This window comes from Hypomesus nipponensis, chromosome 23 (genome assembly GCF_054491055.1).
Source record: "Hypomesus nipponensis isolate SF chromosome 23, ASM5449105v1, whole genome shotgun sequence".
Lineage (NCBI taxonomy): Eukaryota > Metazoa > Chordata > Actinopteri > Osmeriformes > Osmeridae > Hypomesus > Hypomesus nipponensis.
Window position 1 is genome coordinate 13568549 of NC_140383.1, and position 14986 is coordinate 13583534.

At 40.1% G+C, this 14986-nt stretch overlaps 1 protein-coding gene across 2 annotated transcripts in view; it reads right to left on the reverse strand.

Moving 5' to 3' along the window:
• thsd7ba (thrombospondin, type I, domain containing 7Ba) overlaps positions 1 to 14986 on the reverse strand; it is a 385664-nt gene that overhangs the window by 52488 nt on the left and 318190 nt on the right. The window lies entirely within an intron of this gene.

The following is a 14986-nucleotide window of genomic DNA, read 5'->3' on the forward strand; positions in this document are numbered from 1 at the left end:
CCGTAATCGTATAGTACGGAGTAGCATATAACGGCCTTAAGATCATCCATTCCGCCAAAGTAAATCTACATGTCCATGTCATGTTTCAATAAATACTCAAATCTAATACGTGATTGTCTTGACTGAACTAATTACACATGTAAACGGAGTAATTGTATTATTGGCATAAACTGACAATTGCTAGTAATCGGGTTTGATAAATGATGGACTTTATTGGTTCGTCGAGAATAACAGAAATTGCCTAGCATCCACACCTCAAATAAGTTAACCTAGACGCAAAACTATACGTCCTAAGACTGCCGAAGCCATTGATATCCTTTATGTGTCTGTGCGGTCAGAAATACAACTCTTTTTGCAGTTTCCAAAACGTTACCCAATTCTGCTCCCATGGTGCGTGTCTGTTTGGTTGCCACGACAATGGAGCAGCTGTACTCGCTAACGAGCTGGGCAGAGAGAATGACACATTTAGCTAGCATCCACACCTCAAACAAGTTAACCTAGACGCAAAACTATACGTCCAATCCAAAAAATGTGGATATTTTCCGAGACCCAAGACTCTGCCGAAACCAGAGATGTCCTTTATATGTTTCTGCGGTCAGAAATACGACTCTAGCTGCAGTTTCCAAAACGTTACCCAATTCTGCATTCATGGTGCTTGTTTGTTTGGTGATGGTGCAGCGATGATTGCTAACACGCTGAGGGCAGAGAATAACCAACATTTACCTAGCATCCACACCTCAAACAAGTTAACCTAGACGCAAAACTATATGTCCAATCCAAAAAATTTGGATATTTTCCGAGACCCAAGACCCAGCGATGTCCTTTATATGTCTGTGCGGTCGAAAATACGACTCTACCGGCAGTTTAAAAACACGTCTACTTTCGAAATTCTCTGACGAATTTTACCCACCTCTCCATTGAAGTTAGTGAGAGAATTTGAAAGGCTGCTTTCGCTTCAAGGCTCAAAGCTGAAAATCTGTAAATGTGAGCTCTTTAGTAGTTAAATTGGCTGAAAGAGGACACGTTTTCCTACATTTTAAGGTCAAACTTGTTTCTGTAAGTTAAACTATATGAACGTCAAAGGAATTTGTTTGGCAATTTAGTTGAATATCAGAAAAACAGCAGCCGCTCAACCATAAAAATCAAGAAGGAGCTACATTTTTCATGTATTTAAAACTGTCACGATTCAAAATTGGCTATATATTCGGAAAAGCTGAATCATTTGGGAATAGCTGAATGTCTTGTGAACATTTTAAAGTTTGAATGGTGTCTCTAGCTGAAAGTATGCTAAACTAGTTAAGTTTGAAAGAGGAGGAAGCTTTTTAATGATTTGAAAGTATTTACCATTAGTTTAAATGGGACAATAATTTGCACAAAAACCTTAATTCTTTAAAAAGTATAAAAGTGAGAAATACCAGAAGTCATAGCCATCATCTCCTGGAGGAGCTGAACGTTTTGATACCAAAATTGTAGGAATCGGTGAAAGAATGCTGGACTAGTTAAAGGCCAAAAAACGGCGGAAGAAAGAAGTTGATATAACTAGAAAAGGCTGTTCCTGCGAAACAGCAGTGAGAATGCTGAAAACCTGAATGGGGATAGCTGACCATGCTAAATAAGCTGAAAATTGTGAAATTCTTTAGAAAGTTATAAGCTGAAGCTTCAAAGCGATCGAAAAGGTATTTTAAATAGGGGCTGGACGAAGGCATAAAACTACAGGAAAGAGAAGAAAAATGCAAAACAAAGTGAAAAAAAACTGAATTAAGAGAAACTATGCATAAAAATGTGAACATTTAGCGAAAAAATATTTTCTGGAGTTTCAAAAGGCCTGAAATGTATGTTAAAAAGGGGAACATTTCAGAAAGATGAGCTGCAGGAAAATGTGAAAACCTAGCAGAAAACCAGTTGCTTAAATCTGGGTTGAACGAATTTGAAGGTAAGAGGACAACACTGGAATGACTTGAACTTGCTGGAAAACGTAGCAACCATTGGTCATTGGCAACAGACTGGCAACATTTTTTAATAGAATCTAGGTTTCAGGTTCAAGACGGAGGAGAAACTTATAATGCGTGAACATGCGTGCGAATAACAGAAATTTGCCTAGCATCCATACCTCAAACAAGTTAAACTACACGCAAAACTACACGTCCAATCCCCCCAAAAAACGGATATTTTCCGAGACCAAGACTCTGCCGAAACCATTGATATCCTTTATGTGTCTGTGCGGTCAGAAATACAACTCTTTTTGCAGTTTCCAAAACGTTACCCAATTCTGCTTTCATGGTGCGTCTCTGTTTGGTTGCCACTGCAATGGAGCAGCTGTACTCGCTAACGAGCTGAGCAGAGAGAATGACACATTTAGCTAGAATCCACACCTCAAACAAGTTAACCTAGACGCAAAACTGTACGTCCAATCCAAAAAATTCGGATATTTTCCGAGACCCAAGACTCTGCCGAAACCAGAGATATTCTTTATATGTCTGTACAGTCAGAAATAGACTCTACCTGCAGTCTTGAAAACGTGTTCCTTTGGTTTCCTGGTGTGTGTTTGTTTGGTTGCCACGGCAATGGAGCAGCTGTGCTCGCTAACGAGCTGGGCAGAGAATCACGAATTTAGCTGGATTCCAGACCTCAAACAAGTTAACCTAGACGCAAAACTATACGTCCAATCCAAAAAAATGAGGATATTTTCCGAGACCCAAGACTCTCCCGAAACCAGACATGTCCTTTATATGTCAGTGAGAGAATTTGAAAGGCTGCTCTCGCTTCAAGGCTCAAAGCTGAAAATCTGTAAATGTGAGCTCTTAAGTAGTTACATTGGCTGAAAGAGGACAAGTTTTCCTACATTTTAAGGTATAACTTGTTTGTGTAAGTTAAACTATATGAACGTCAGAGGAATTTGTTTGACAATTTAGTGGAATACCAGAAAAAGAGCAGCCAGTAGAGTGTGCCACTCTGCTGGCTGCTCAATCATAAAAATCAAGAAGGAGCTAAATGTTTAATTTGCACAAAAACCTTAATTCTTTAAAAAGTATAAAAGTGAGAAATACCAGAAGTCATAGCCATCATCTCCTGAAGGAGCTGAACGTTTTGATACAAAAATTGTAGGAATCGGTGAAAGTATGCAGGACTAGTTAAAGGCCAAAAAACGGCGGAAGAATTGAGAAGTTGAAAAGCAATAGTGAGAATGCTTAACAGCATTCTCACAACTAGAAAAGGCTGTTCCTGCGAAACAGCAGTGAGAATGCTGAAAACCTGAATGGGGATAGCTGACCATGCTAAAAAAAGCTGAAAATAGTGAAAATTTAGTAGAAAGTTATAAGCTGAATGTCTTGTGAACATTTTAAAGGTTGAATGGTGTCTCTATCTGAAAGTATGCTGAAGTAGTTAAGTTTGAAAGAGGAGGACTGAAAGTATGCTGAAGTAGTTAAGTTTGAAAGAGGAAGCTTTTTTAATGATTTGAAAGGATTTACCATTACTTTTAAAGGGAGAATAATTTGCACAAAAACCTTAACATTTTTTTAAAAAGTATAAAAGGGACAAATACCAAAACACAGCACACATCTCCTGAAGGAACTGAACGTTTGTTTTTTTATATATATATTTTTTTTTATTGCTGAAAATACAGAAATGAGAAAATACCCGCAAGCTGAAATTAATTTCAAAAATGTGTGAGTCACACAAAAGAAGCAGTGTGGAAGCTGAACTGCATGATCTAACAAAGCTAAGAGCTAAAATAGCCTACAATGCGGGAGAAGCTGAAAGCTGAACTGTTAAACAGGAGAAGAAGTAGGCTAGCCAGTCATAACAAGAATATTATCGTTTTAACAGCTGAAATTATAGTTGGGATAGTAATAGCAGTAGCAGATGTAGCCTACCATTGAGTGCATTTACTCGGCTTTCTTAGTAGGATTCAAACATACAGCAGTAGGGCCGATACAAGAAGACACGGCGACACTTTGTTGCAGAAGGATGATGGTGCAAGTTTCCCCTTACAAAAAATAAGTATATTAAAGTATACTATAAGTATACTAAAATATGGATAGTACACTTTTAGTTTTTACATTTACATTTACATTTATTCATTTAGCAGACGCTTTTATCCAAAGCGACTTCCAAGAGAGAGCTTTACAAAAGAGCATAGGTCACTGAACATAAAAACGAGATAGTCCCAAACATTGCAAGCAGCCAAAACATGAAGCATACATTGTGAAAAAGCTAAACAAGTGCCAAAAGGGAAGACCCATAAGAGCATGTAGTTATACAAGTTACAAATAAAACAACATGAACCACAAAAGTGCAGGACTGTACCTGTAAAAGAACAATCAACAGTAAAATATTACACAGCAAGTACAAGACTTAACTTCGTTATATCTAACCTACAATAGCAACAAGTCACTCAATAAGAGTCGTAGTGATCCTGGAGGAAACTAACAAATCCAGCCAAGCATTCTTAAGTGCCGTTGTACTCCCGGAACAAGTGCGTCTAGTTTACTTTTGATATACTTTAAAGAAGTATGCTTAGAAAATAGTTCACCTTTAATATACTTTTAAGAAGTATACTTATAACATAGTTTACTTTTAATATACTTTAAGTATGCTTTGAAACTAGTTCACTTTTGAATACTGCAAAGTAGCCTGTGTAGTGCACTTTCAGTTCATCAAGTATACTTCCTAAAGTACTTCAAAGTATACTTTGGAATACTCTAAAGTAGCCTTTGTAGTGCACTTTCAGTTCATGAAGTATACTTCCTAAAGAACCTCAAAGTATACTTTGCAATACTTTCAAGTGCACTTTCATTTAATGTAGGTACGTCAACAAGTAAACTTATAAATGTAATTTTACTATTATTTACTAATGTATTAAAATGTTTATGGGCCCCTCAAACGCCTCAGATCTTGAGTCACTTGGTGAGAACGGGGCCCTCATAATAGTTTACTGCAGATTCGTAGCTCTTCACTAAGTACTCAATAACGTACTTTTAGGAAGTATGCTTAGAAACAGAAAATGGTATAAATTTTTTCTGGAGTAGGATGTATGTTTTCCATTACTATACAGCAAAAACAGTCAAAATAATTTTAAAGTACATTACAGATTACATTTTTTTGATCCATCTCATTCTAATTATTCATGTCTATGAAAATCTAATGCATTGCACATTGAATCTTTTTTTTATTACTGAAGCTGTAACCTTAATTACTGCTAAAACATTCTGAAACCCTTTACTCTTATACTAATAATTATCAATTTGAGTATTCATGGAAAAAAACGAAAAAACTACTTGAGAATTTGAAGGTTATACTATCAAACTGACTGAAGAATGAAATAACGACGTGAAATAATGAAGATAGTGTGGCTCATTGGCTAGTCAATTCCCATGATGCAAGTGGGTAAATAGTGTTAAAATTTGCTGATAAGTTTGCCGTTTTTTCGAAATACAAATGTAACTTCATGAATTTCGTTTTTTAAATGTGTCTGCTTAGAATGTAGAGTTTTGTTGTGTGGTAATTGTCATTGTTGTGCTGGTTTACCATTGTAACCATGAGTTAAATGACTGTTACATTTTAAAAGCAGCTGGATTCTTAAAACATTATTTAATATGCAGTGAAAAGCTACAAATCTGCAGTAAACTAATATGAGGGCCACGTTCTCTCCAAGTGATTCAATATCTGAGGCGCTTGAGGGGCCCTTAAACATTTTAATACATTAGTAAATAATAGTAAAATTACATTTACAAATGTACTTGATGACATACTTACATTAAATGATAGTGCACTTGAAAGTATTGCAAAGTATACTTTGAGGTTCTTTAGGAAGTATACTTCATGAACTCAAAGTGCACTACACATTGTCATTCATGTCGGCACCAATGATGTAAGGCTGAGGCAGTCAGAGGTCACGAAGGTTAATATAGCTCGGGCATGTGACCTTGCTCAAAAGATGAGTCGGCATTGAGTAATAGTCTCTGGCCCACTACCTGTTAGGGGGACTGACGAGATCTACAGCAGGCTTGTCTCTCTCAACCGCTGGTTGGCTCGCTTTTGCTCAGAACAGGGTTTAGGATTTGTAGATAATTGGTCTAGTTTCTGGGCCAAACCTGGCTTGTTGAAAAGTGACGGGCTCCATCCTAGCTAGAGAGGTGCTTTTCTTTGTCTAGGAATATTGAAGCTATTTTAGAGTAGGCCTGACACTCACTAGAACAAGCCGGGCCACAGTCTCTTAGAGAGTCCGATAGGTATGTTGATAGGCATGTTGTGAGCTGTTGGGGGCCCGATAGCTCAGCTTGTAGTGTAGCCATCGTGGATGCTGATGTTGTTTCTCCCATTGAGACGGTGTCTGTCCCCCGCCATTTTTCCAAATTCCGGCCCTCAATTATTAGGAATTATACCAATTTGATATGTATTCAGCCTTGCTCCCCCGTTGCTCTTCCTACTAAGTTTTGTGATAGCAGTGCCACCTTTCCAGAAGGATTACCTACGTCTAAAGCTGCCAAAAACCCATACTGGAATGTTGGGCTCCTAAACATCAGATCTCTAACCCCAAAGGCCGTTTTGATTAATGATCTGATGTCTGAATGCAGCCTGGATGATTGGACTCACCGAAACCTGGTTAAAACCTGAAGAATATTCCTCCCTGAATGAAGCATTGCCTCCGGATTTTGCGTACTCACACATCCCTCGTGTCTCAAAGAAAGGTGGCGGTGTTGCTATGATATATAAAGCTAGCTTCAACCTTAGCCTAAAATCTGTAAATACCTTTAAATCATTTGAGATAATTTGCATGAAACCACCAACTACTCTCAAAAGGACTAATTCTTCTACTATTGCCCCCCCTCCCTCATTTTGTTTAGTTACTCTATACCGCCCCCCCGGCCCGTATTCCCTCTTCCTAGAGGAATTTGCAGATTTTAGTGCTGATCTTGTGACATATACTGATAATATCTTAATTATGGGTGATTTTAACATCCATGTGGATGACCCAAAAGATCCTCTAAGTAAGGCCTTTACTGCTCTATTAGATTCCACAGGTCTCACTTAGGTGGTTTCTAAACCTACCCATCTTCACTCGCATACATTGGATTTAGTTCTCACACGGGGAATCAAGATTAGTGACATCATTGTCCACCCCCACAATCCTATATTATCAGACCATTGCCTGGTTACCTTTAATATGGATCGCCAGAGCCCTGGAGGCACCCAGAATATTTCTACTAGCCGCTGCATAACCCCAAACACAGCTATGGAACTTGCTAGTATTCTACCTGCTGCACAAGAAGCACTGGACGTCCCAAATAAATCATTAAATGCTAAAACAAGGGATCTGAATTTGGTTCTTCAGTTATCCCTAGATTCTGTTGCCCCACTCAAACCAAGGAAAAGAAAAGACAAGAAAATGGCACCATGGTATTCAGAGGAAAGCCGCACTCTCAAGAGGTCCACTAGAAAATTAGAGCATAAGTGGGGTACCACTAAATTGGAGGTTTTCCGCCTGGCCTGGAAGGACAGCCAAATGGAGTACAAGCAAGTCCTCATCAGGTCCAGATCAGAATATTTCTCTAAATTGATTAGTAAGAACAAACACAACACAAAGTTCCTATTTGATAATGTTGCAAAACTCACTAAGAAAAGTACACTCTGTGTTAGTTCAGATCTCTCTCCCAATGATTTCTTAGATTTCTTTGACCAAAAAATCTGTGCAATAAGGGACAAACTACAGACTAGTCCTGGAGGAGTGGCCATCAACACTGAATTTTACTCTATACCCAGCATGCTGCATGTTGAGGCTCTGACTCACTTTAACCCTATTTCTATGGAAACGTTCATCGAGCTGGTAGATTCCTCGAAACCCATCAGCTGCCTTCTTGATCCCATCCCTGCCAAACTTTGTAGGGAACTTCTTCCTATTATTGGACCACCCATGCTTAGTATTATTAATGAATCTATTGTAACTGGAAAAGTCCCTGACGATTTCAAACAAGCTATTATTAAGCCCCTTCTTAAAAAAACAAACCTGGATCCAGGTTGTCTTAGCAACTACAGGCCAATTTCAAATTTGCCACTATTCTCCAAAATTTTAGAAAAAGCTGTGGCACAACAGCTCACTGAGCACCTCTCCTCAAATCAGCTTTATGAACCTCTCCAGTCTGGATTTCGTCTTCACCACAGCACTGAAACTGCATTAGCTAAGGTAGTCAATGATCTATTATTAGCCTCTGGCGCAGGCTCCATCTCTGTTCTGGTTCTTCTAGACCTTAGTGCAGCATTTGACACTGTGGATCATGAGATTCTCCTGGAGCGTATGGAGAACTATGTTGGGATCTCTGGTACTTCACTTCAGTGGTTTAGATCGTATATATCTGATAGATCACAATATGTCCACTATGATGGTTGCTCATCCAGGAGCACTACTGTAAAATACGGAGTACCACAGGGTTCAGTTCTAGGCCCTCTGTTATTTTCACTCTATATGTTGCTTTTAGGAAACATAATTAGAAGCTCTGGGGTAAATTTTCACTGTTATGCAGATGATACTCAGCTATACATGTCCATAAAGCCTGGAGAATTTCCACATGCTATGGAAAATTGTGTTTCCGGGTTGAGAACTTGGATGACAGCAAATTTCCTTCTTCTTAATTTGGATAAAACCGAGGTTAAAATTTTCAGCCATAAAAAATACAGAAATAATTTATCCAATCTGACCTTAAACTTAGATGGCGTCAAAGTATCTCAAAGCCAGTTGGTAAAAAATTTAGGAGTCACATTGGACCCAGACCTTTCGTTTGAGTACCATATTAAACAAATCACCAGAACTGCATTTTTCCATCTACGTAATATTGCCAAAATACGAAAATTCCTCTCAAAGGATGATGCTGAAAAACTAATACATGCTTTTGTTACGTCCCAATTGGACTACTGCAATGTGTTGTTCTCTGGCCTCCCAATTACCTACTTGAAAAATTTACAGTTGGTACAAAATGCTGCTGCTAGACTATTGACAAAAACAAGAAAGTTTGATCATATAACCTCTACTCTTATCTCTTTACACTGGCTCCCTATCCAAGCCAGAGCTGATTTCAAAGTTTTACTACTAACTTACAAATCTCTACATGGATTGGCACCACTGTACCTCTCTGGTCTCCTTGCACCCTATTGCCCCGCAAGGAGTCTAAGGTCTCAAGATGCCGGCTATCTGGTAATACCCAAAATTAAGAAAAAAACTGCTGGAGGTAGGGCATTCTTATATAGAGCACCTCTTCTCTGGAACAAATGACCTGTCTCAATTAGGGAGGCTGATACTGTTTCGACATTTAAAATAATGACTAAAAGTAAGTCTTTGAGAACGGGTTTCTCAAGCCAGGTGGGGCATTTAGACCAGGGGCTCTTCTCCTGTTTCCAAAATGCATCACAAACTGCTTGAGAAAGCTGTTCTACTATGATAATTGGTGATGAAAATAAATGATGATCAATAACATGTAGCCTACTTGTGTTTATTAACTGTTTATTAGATTAGTTAGCTTAGCTGATAAAGCTGTGCTGACGGCTTTGCCTCGGTTGCACTCAAACATCGTAGTTTGATGACGACTCCTGCGCTACATCAGTGCTTGGCCAGCATCTTCCGCATTAGCTAAGGGATGCTTTGCGTTTAGGTGGTATTTCAGACTGGAAGAACTCCTACAGTAAACTAAGGCCGAATCCCAATACTCCCCCTTACCCCTTCCCCTTAGTTTTGTGCGTTCCCGTGAGAGCTAGTGGTGTCCCAATACTCGTTTCGAGCTAGGGGTAGGACTAAGACTAAGGGGTATACACCCCTCAAAACCAAGTAAGATCGGGAGCTTACTTGAAACCTTGGGCTATGTGAATACTGCGCGACCGGCAACAATGGCGGCCAGACCATCCAGAGAGCCCGAAAAATATAATATTTTTGGCATTAATTTAAAAAAATTATGACAGTCTTGTTTTGTGCTATACACAGTCCTGAACATATATTTGCAACCATTTTCCAAATTGAAACGTTTCAAAAAATCGCTGGTTTGGTACGCTAATAGAGGGTTTTCACAGCGCGCCATCAGACCGGAAGTTGCCATATTGGAGGCACTCCGCATCACAACAAAGCACAGGCACTGAAGTATATACCAAACGTCGTCAAGGAAAATGGTTAATTATTGCCGTGTTTCAAGTTGTACCAATAGGACAGATCGAGAAAAACATTTGCAATATTATCGACTTCCAAAAGTTATTAAAAACCAGGGAGAGGAATGTCAGAGATTATTAAAGTAAAGGAGGCGCTTGTGGTTGGCAATGCTCAACCAAGATCTACCAGGGAAAAAACATTGAGTATCACAATGATATCATACAGTTAAAGTTAGGTTGGTTAAAGACGTTATTGCATTAACGCTACTTACTTTGGCCTTCACAACACGACGGTCTTTGATAACTTGGTACTGCCTCTCCCTCACCCATCCACACACCATCTGGTTATAGGCCTCCAAACCTTTTGTAGGATTTAAGTTCTTCCGCTGTGTATGGGCTCGGCGAGAAAACCAGGTAGTTGACTATATTGGGATATGCAACTGAAGGAAGAATCACCGGGTCGTCATGGATCCAAGAGGGAGCTAGCTAACTCGTAGGGATCTGCACCGCCAATAAATCGTAATTTCTCGAAATATCGAGCATTTTCTTGTGGTCCAAGTCCTTCCCTACATGCTTTTGCATCTTGGATGCGTTTTGATGAGCTTTTCGGTTGTTTGGACATGGCTACATTCACTTAAGCGCATAATACTCCATTGTACTCCGTTCAGTTTTTAACACCGAGTGCCTCCACAATGGCCGCGCATCCGGGTTAACGCCCAGAACATGACGTCGGTGTAAAACCCTCTATGTTACAGTGCTGATTTGCACAACAGTTCCACAGTTCTACAGTTTTAAGTAAACTCCATTAGCAGCGAATTTCGTTTAATATCAGTGCATAACACTACTTGCTTTGGAGATATCGATACATGCTAGATGATGTACCTGTAACCAAGTGGCCTCCCATTTCTTACGGTGCGTTCACACTGCAGCGTTTTTTACCGCTCTGCACCGTTGGGCTTCCCACAGTGCACCACACTCGGCGGCGTGTCAGACAGATTAATTCAGAGCTGTAGTTCTCTTAATTCACTGTTGTAGTTCGTATAATGTCATGGCAAATACAAAATACAACTTTTACACAAATTAAGCAAAAATCCGTTACGCTTTCCAGATCTGACATGATCTTATCTACAAAAAAGATGCATCAGACAAACGTTGACGTGTAACCTTTTATTATATTACTCAAAATATCAGCAAATCAATTGCTAGATTATGACTTGCCACTACACATTCACTGTATGGATAGCGAGTGGCTGCCAGCCAGCATTTCAACGTTGAATATCAATCGTGTGCCGGGTGCCACAGAAGAAAGTTACGTAATGTGCCAAAATTGAATTAAAGTACTAAATACACACCAGGGACGCTGACAACCTCAGCAACCCTGCGCCAGGCAACATTTTTTTGTTTACGTCTCTGTAATCGAACAGACGTATCATACAATACTGGGTATGAAGACACACATACAATGAGTTGCTCTTCCATCTTGAAATTGTCAAACCTAGAAATGTTTACCATGAACAACAGTTGCTACGTAACAAGAAACCAACCCGATTGGCCAACGCTAGCGTTTTCACTAGGGCTGTCAACTTTAGTCTTTTAGTCGACTAATCGGTCGATTTCGTCTTGGTCGACTGACAATCTCATTGGTCGACCAGTTGCATTTATTTATTTTTTTACCAATAAAGAAATTTTCATTGATTTACTCTTTGATATTTATTCCTTTATAAGCAGTTATATATTACTGTATTCAAAATATAATTAGCCTATGTTTTATCCCCAACTTTAAATGCTTTAATTTAGGCTATTTCATAACAGCGCCACAGTTTAGCGCACCACGTAGAACACTCGGGAACCGCACGAGGCTGGCTGCACTGCTGCTTCTTGCTCAGTAGCCTAAGGAATATGGGTAGTTTTGCTGTATTCATTCAGTTAGAACGCTACGTGTTTTGTCTTTGGTCGACAAAATGTCCAAGAAATCTAAATCTTTTGTCTGGCTGCATTTTACAAAAAAAGACGACAAGACTGGAGTGCAAGCTATGCGGCCTAAAGCTAATTTACCATAGCTCAACAACCAATATGGCCTATTACCTAAAAGCGGTTAGCGATTTATACACGTGTCAGACAGCTGAGCTTGCTATGTCTAATGTCTAAAAGTTTATATATTGTATTGGTTATGTACTAGGCGCATCCCTAGGCCATGCCACAGGCGTCAGGAAGCACCCAGACGCAACTGGAGTTGGTCCATCCTCTGTCGGCGAAGAGAAAGGAGGACATCACTAAGGGGATTGTGCATTACATCGACCAAGATATGAGGCCAGTCAACACAGTGGAAGGAGAGGGCTTTAAGAACATGTTTAAAATCGTCGAGCCAAGATATACTGTGCCAGCATGGGATACTGTCATGCGTGCGCTACGTTCGCGGTTTGATGGACTTAAAGTAAATGTAAACCAGCTACTCCAATCCTCCGAGGCTGTAAGCCTCACAACTGATTTGTGGTCTTCGCTTAGAATGGAGGCATACATGACAGTTACGGCCCATTTTATCGATGCAGACTGGAAAATGAATAGCGTTGTGTTAGAAACAAAGCAGATGGATGAAGCGCACACGGGAGAAAATGTCGCTGCGCGACTCACTGAAGTCGCGGACACTTACAACATTCCACCAGAGAAGCGGCTGTCAGTGGTAAGGGACAACCCTGCCAACATGGTCCTCTCGGTGGAATTACTTAAGGGATCCGGTCAGTGGCCAGACGTGGAGTTGGTTAGGTGTGCAGGCCACAACCTGCAGCTGTGCGTAAATGCTGCCTTAAAAGAAGACCCGGTGTCGCGCACGGTGGCTGCGGCGCGCCGTCTTGTTGGGCACTTCAAAAAGGGACACAAAGCAAAAACGGGTCTCAAAGAGAAACAGGTGCAGCAAAAAGCTCCTGGGCACGAACTCATCCAGGATGTGGCCACCCGGTGGAACTCCACCTGCTTTATGTTGGAGCGACTGTTGGAGCAGCGCTGGCCCATCACCGCCGTTTTATCGGACCCCAATTACACCAAGAGGAGTGACAGCAGCACTTTGGACATGACAACAGAGCAGTGGAATATGGCTGACGACATCACAGACGTTCTTAAGCCCTTTATTACACTGACTAAGCTGTTGTCGGAGGAGACTAACACATCCCTGTCTGCGGCCTTCCCAATGCTTGAGAATCTGAAAAAATGTCATTTTGCCGTCACAGATAACGATAGCCCAACAAAGAAGAATATGAAACTTAAGCTTGTGAAGGAAATAGATAGTCGATGGAAACTCAAAGACCGAGTTGTGATGACAAGCAGCCTGTACATTTCAGCTGCAGTACTTGACCCGCGCTTCAAACAGCTACCTTTTCTTAGTGATAAGAAACGGGATGAGGCCTATTCTGAAGTCGCAAAACTTGCACAAACAGCGCAGAGCAGATGGGGGATGATGAGGACCCGTTGGCAAAAAAACAGAAAACGGCAAAAGAGAAGGAGATAGCAATGCTTCTTTGTGGACATGGTGCAGAGGATGACCCTGCTGAGCCAAGCGCACAAAGATCCTCTTGCGACGAAATGAAAGATTATCTTCTGGACAGAAGTAAAGTGGACACTGCTGGGCCACTTGCGTGGTGGAAAAATAATGAGGAGAGATATCCACAACTTGCTCGGGCAGCCAAACTCTGCATCCCTGCAACCTCCACTCCTGCAGAGCGCATATTTTCCAAAGCAGGATTTATTGTTAACAAGTCGAGGAGCTGTCTTTTACCCAAGAATGTGGACATGTTAGTGTTTTTGGCCCACAACATAAAAAAGGTGGACTAGGCCTGCAGATCTGTAAGTAGCCTTACGGCTTTATTATGCTAACTCAATAGATTGTGTTTTCTTATGTTTTTGTTTTTATTTATACACTTGACGTGTTTGGAAATAGCCTTAATAATGTAACAAAACGAAAATAAACCTATAGGCCTTCCTACTATACAGCCTATTATTGTTAGCATTGTTTTTTTAGGCTATTTGGGTTTTTTGTGTTTGTTTTAAAACGCTTAGATCGGCTGGACAAAAGTTAACCCATAGCTTTGAAAGTAAAGAAGAATATACAGCCTGTATAAACAAGAGCTTTTGTTAGGATTTTTCATTATTTGGCAGTTTTTGCAGTTTTAGCAATTTTTTGTAGCGTGTGGTGTGGTCAGGTGCACGATTGTGACGGTCACTATAGACCTAGGACAGAGCTCCTCACTTTGCAGTTAAAAAAATCACTCAATTTTCTTTTTTTTAAATTATTATTATAGTTTTATGTATTATTGCTGTTTTTTCGTTGTTTTATAAAAGCTCTATGACAATTGTTTAATAAATGGTCAATCAAAATGCAAAACATCGCGTCTCCTTTTTTTTTTTTTTTTGACTGATCGTTGGGCAGGACAAGACTTTGGTCGACTAAGCATTTCTTTGGTTGACTACAGCCCTAGTTTTCACGCTCCTCATTTACATAAAGTTGAGAAAATCCAACTTTCTACGCCCTGCTCGCCTTCCCACAATGCCCTACGCGAGCGTCAACGCCTGGTTTCATTGAAAATTTATTGGAAGCCTACCCCTCGCTCTGCCCGCCCCAGTGTGAACGCACTGAAAGCATTAGTATAACTTCTCTGTAAATAACGGCATTTTCAATAAATAAAAATAATGAATAAAGCCTAATTAAGATATAATGATTTAACATGTTCATTCCAAGCAGCTCGTGTGCACAACACACAGCATTCAGATGCTGTAATCAGTATCCAAATACTACAGACATTACCGGCACTTCAGATTACACCTGTAGCGCCAGCTACCTGTACAAACTGGAAAGTATTTTACTTGG